The sequence below is a fragment of the Pinus tabuliformis genome, chromosome 5_1 (assembly GCF_031772625.1).
Source record: "Pinus tabuliformis cultivar Carrire ecotype Pingquan chromosome 5_1, CPIR1, whole genome shotgun sequence".
NCBI lineage: Eukaryota > Viridiplantae > Streptophyta > Pinopsida > Pinales > Pinaceae > Pinus > Pinus tabuliformis.
The window spans coordinates 159,244,980-159,250,542 of NC_142305.1; the positions used below are offsets into that span (position 1 = coordinate 159,244,980).

The 5,563-nt window shown below is 31.8% G+C and overlaps 1 pseudogene; it reads right to left on the bottom strand.

Annotated features, from left to right (window-relative positions):
- Positions 1-3,979: 3,979 nt before the first annotated feature.
- LOC149163915 (heavy metal-associated isoprenylated plant protein 20-like) lies at positions 3,980-5,020 on the bottom strand (annotated as a pseudogene).
- Positions 5,021-5,563: the final 543 nt, after the last annotated feature.

Here is a 5,563-nt window from a genome sequence, read left to right on the forward strand (position 1 = left end):
AAAAACATGGATATCCATACTGTAAATACCCTGTCTATAAGATGATTCTCCTAGAATAGAAATAAAAATAATCCCTCAAGTGGGAGATTTAAATCTAGAGGAAAATCTAAATCTCCAAGAAAATTTGTTAAGGTATGTCTAAGATGTGAAAAATAAGGGCATTACAAGAAGTATTGTAGATCTAAGATTATTGAGAAAGGAAAGTGATTTGAACACGTTCCTTCTATAGAAGAAAAAACCTCATCAAATGAAGGAGGGGATGTGTACTTGGCTTATTTAAGTAAACGTGTAGGTCATGAGACATGGTTGGTCAACTTAGGTGCATCCTTTCATATGATTCCTCATATGAAGTGGTTTTGTTAGTGTGAAAGATTAGATAGTGGCGATGTTTTCTCAGGAGATAAATCAACAACGATAATCATAACACAAAAAAATGATTTCCGTAAGCAAGCTGAGCGATGTAGGTGTAAAAAAAAGGTGTTTGGAAATGATACCTATAGCATGGTTCATGGAGAAATGCTAAGTTTGTATAATCTATTAGGAACCGTTGTTAATGGTGGGTGCAATAGTTCCATTATTTCTAAGGGTGGAGCAAAATAAGGAAAAAATCCTACAATCTCTAGAGAAAATACTATGTTGTGGTATCAAAGACTGTGGCATATTGGAAAGAAGGGCCTTCAAGTGTTACATGGCAATGGTATGGTAGAAATTATGTGTAATTATTCTCTAGATTCTCATTTTTGTTAACATTGTTTATATGGGAAGAAAAATTAGGTAAGATTCTCCTATAGTTATATGAGGTAAGAGGAAATACCATAGCTAGTGCATAGTGATGTGCTTGGAGATATTTTAGTTCAATCACTAGGTAAATCTGTGTACTATGTCTCATTTACACATTACTTCTCGAGGAATACATGGATGTATTTCCTTAGGAAGAAATATGAAGTCTTAGAGAAATTCAAAGAGTTTAAGGCTCTTATGAAAAATTAGATAGATAAGAACATTAAGGTGTTCAGGAAAGATACTGCTGGACACTTCTTATGGAATTAATTCAAATAATTATGTAAGAAATGTGGTATAATAAGGAAGAATACTACTCCATACACACCTCAAAAAAATGGATTTACAAAAAGGATGAATAGGATGTTGATGGAGAAAGTAAGGAGCATGCTCAGTGGTGTTGGGTTAAGATATGAATTTTAGGCAAAGGTAGTGGATATTGCATGTTACCTAGTAATGAGATCACCCTCATCACCATTGGATTATAAGACTCCACATGAAGTATGAACTGCAAATAGATATTCTCTTAAACATCTCAAGGTATTTGGCTATGATGCGTATGTACATGTTCCAAAGGAGAATAAGAGTAAGCTAGATAAGAAAGGTGAAAAGTGTAATTTTATATAAAGATGGTCTGAAAGGTTATAAGCTTTGGAACCTAGAAACTACAAATGTAGTGTATATTCAAGATGTGGTATTCAGAGAAGCCAAAATCTTGTCAAACAAGAAGTCCGACCAAATGATAAAAAAATAGAAAAGATATAGTTTGAATTGAAGTATGATGAATTGGAATCTATATAAGAACATGAATAAGAAGAAGAAGAACCACAAATTTTGACACTGAGGAGATCGACTTGGGAAAGAAGGAAACTAGAAAGGTATACTTCACCTAATTCCTTTCAATTTTTTCTTTGCCTATTATTGATCATGATTTTAGAATTGTTAGGCAGGGAGTGGATTCATAAGATGAAAAATATTGCGAAAAGGCCATGGTTAAAGAAATGGAAACCTTGGACAAGAATGAGGTTTGGGATCTAGTAGAGTTGTTGGTTGGAAAAAAGTCCATTGGTAACAAAGAGTGTTTAAGAATAGTTTAAATGCAAAAGATAAAGTGGAGAAATGCAAAGCTCGATTAGTAGTAAAGGGTTATTATGAGGTAGAGGGAATTGACTATAGTGATATTTTTTATTCTATTTTCAAGTTAAATTCTACTATATTTCTTTCCTTTGTTGTTGTTGGTTTTGATTTTGAAGTAGAATAGATGAACATGAAGACAAAATTCCTACATGGGGATATGGAAGAACAAGTCTACATGGACCAACCATAAGGACTTGTTGTGAAAGGAAATAAAGAGATGGTATGTAGGTTGAAAACGTCCTAGTAATGGTTAATGCAATTGCCATGGATGTGGTATAAAAAAATGAGACATATATATTAGGACTTCACTTTATAAGGAGCAAAACAGATCACTATGTGTATTTCAAATTAGTTGGTGATCATGTTATTTATTTTCTCTTTGTATGTGGAATATTTTTTTTTGATTGGAAATGATAGGGACATCATCTAAGAAGTGAAAACTCAATAGTCCTCTAAACTTGACATGAAGGATCTTGGTGCTGAAAATTTTATCTCGAGAATGGAAATTAAAAGAGATTGAGCAAACAAAACACTCTAATTAAGTCAAAGGAAGTATGTCAAGACAATATTGCATAGGTTTAATATGAAGGAATGTAAATTTGCAAATGTGCTTATTCCTATCAGTGTAAAGTTATCTGTAAATTGTTGTCCCAAGACGTAGGAAGAAGAAGAAGACATGTCTCATGTTATATATGCGAAGGTGGTTGAAAGCATAATGCATGCAATGGTTTGTACTATATCAAACATTACAGATGCAGTGAGATTATTGAGAAGGTATATGTCAAAACTAAGGAAGGATCATTGGACAACAATAAATTAAGACTATTAGGTTTATGCTTGGCAATATTGGCAATGAATTGTGCTACCAAGGAAGGTCAATATTGGATAGAGTGTTGGACATACATGGTTTCATTGATATGTATGCTTTTAACCTATTTAGAGGACAAGTCCATTGGATGAGTAAAAAATAGCTGGTTGTGGAACTCTCAACTACAAAAGTTGAATACATGGTAGTCATTCATGCAAGCAAGAAAGTGGTGTGGTACACATGTCAACTCTAGGTTGAACATAGAAGAAATTACACATCCACTTCATATTGGGCTATAGAAAAAGTTTTTAAAGAGATTATATTTTATAGTGTATACATTCTAAATTAGCGAAATAACTAATATTAATATTCAAAACATTAATTAACTAATAATAATATTAATATTATAAATATAAATGTTAAAATTAATAATATTATTATTTAAATAACATTAATAAAACTAACCATTATAACATTAATATTAGAAAAAAATATTTTTAATAGTAGAAACGTCAATCATTTTAATCTAGATACAAAATTTCTCCAAAAACATAAATAAATTTCAAGCTCATTTACAAAACTAAACATAAATAATTCAAACTCATTTACAAAACTATCTTTATCAAAATAAATAAATAAATAAATAAAAATTATTAAATTCATCGTAAAATCCATTTTAATTTTACATTTATCACTCAAATCTTTCTAATTAAAAACATCATAAAAAATAATTTTAAGAACAAACCTACTATAATCTAAATTTATCTAACCTAGTTACCATCCTTAATCATTCTATACTTTTACCCTTCTATAAATATATTCATTTAAAAACTTTGCCATTAAAATTTTACATAACTGAAAAATACACAGAGTGACATGTACATGGATGCTATCTACATAATTTCGAACCTTTCCGATTCTACTTAATTTCAAACCTATCTTTAACACAACATTTATAATCAGTATTTCTTTTTCACATATACTCTACTTAATTTCAACCATATTAACTGAAAAATACAAAGAGTGACATGTACATGGATGCTATCTACATAATTTCTAACCTTTTTTTCACACCGATTCTACTTAATTAACACAAAATTTATAATCAGTAATTTTTTTTTCACACTGACTTCACTTAATTTCAACCCTATCTTTAACACAAAATTTATGATCAGTATTCTTGGTCAAGGTGAGAAGAGACTGGTGTGACTAATTGATATAATAGTACAATAATTTACACAAGCCTAAACTGATTTACATAATGGTACAGGAGTTTGGATTTCTTCACTGAACATAGTAAAAAAATCATCCTCGCCGTTGTTGTTGGATATGTTATTGAAGCTCTCTTTCTTCACATATCCGGATGGGGCTTTCTTGTCATACATCTGTGCAGAGAAAGGGTGAGCCATTGAGTTGTACCGAACGTATGGCCACACTCTGCACGCTTCCAAAGGCACCTTCAGCACATTTTTCTCCTCCACGTATCCAGACACGGTAACTTTGTTCATCTTTCTGTCTATATCCACGGTTTTAACTCCTGCTCATCATGTTCATAGTAACAAAGAGAAACACTTCTAATAATCATAAAAAGATCTGGTTACGAGTTTAATTCTATTGTGGATTTTGGAATACTTTGAAATTTTGATATATAGAAGTTAAGTAAATTGTTATATCTTTTAAATGGTGAGAAAAATCTATAATCCAAATAAAAATAACTATAATTCTATAAAAACAATTTTGTTATTAATTTGGTATTCTAAACCATGTTTATAGTATTGGTAAACTTTCCAAATTCTTAAATAAGATTCCTAAAATAGAATTTATAGATTCCATAAAAATGCGGTGATTCCTCCAACACTAATGATAAAATAAAATAGTTATTGTAAGAATAATCTAAATTCAAATTGTTTGAAGGAATTTAATCAGCAATCAAGCTTAGATCTCAACTCGTTCTTGTATGCGGTCTACTGGAAAATTTCTTTCTGAAAAGCTTGGATCCCTGTCCCACTAAAAAAATTGAGTGGTTTTATGTTGAAATGGGAACAAGTGTTCTTATCTGACATAGAGGAAAGAGCCCTCTTAACCTTCCGTTCACAGCCGTCACAGTCTATCTTCACTTCAATTTCCACAGTCTGTACTCATAACGAGTCAGAACTATCAGTGTCTAGCTTGAATTTACATGCACGCACATTAACTTGAGAATAATGAATCCAATACCTGAAGTGGCTCCCTCTGTTTTCTTTTTGTAACTCCTTCAAACAGATCTGAGAAATAATCCAAGGCACCCATGGCACCTCCCACTATTCCAACAAAACAATTGTTGTCTAAAGCGAGCGAGTGAATCTGATTGAAGGCAGAAGCAAACGATATTCTGAGCTCTCTCTGTGACTTCAAATTATAGTAAGAGCCTTGCTGTGATTTCACTGTAAAACCACTCCAAACAGGTTGGCGGACTTTGTAGAATAGAAAGTTTACAATAATCTTTGGGACAGCTCTCAATACCTTTGTAGAAAAAGTGCAATAGGACGGTGGAGTTAGTGAAACCTGTCAAAAATTAAAATGGGTGCCTTGTACAAGTTCAGAAGAAGTTCGCTACAATTAGCTATCGTTGGTTATATTTATAATTGTCTGGTTGGCTGTCTGTCTGGCAAAGTTTTCCATTTAAAGTGTTGGTTATATTTATAATTGTCTGGCTGTCTGGCAAAGTTTTCCATTTAAAGTTTTGAACTCTAATAGGTGGAAGTCGTGGGTCCGAACAAAATAAACGTGAGTCCGTTGAGGAAATTTAGTGGAAGTTTCCTGCCATTGTTCTTTTCATATTTATTATAAATTTGGGAT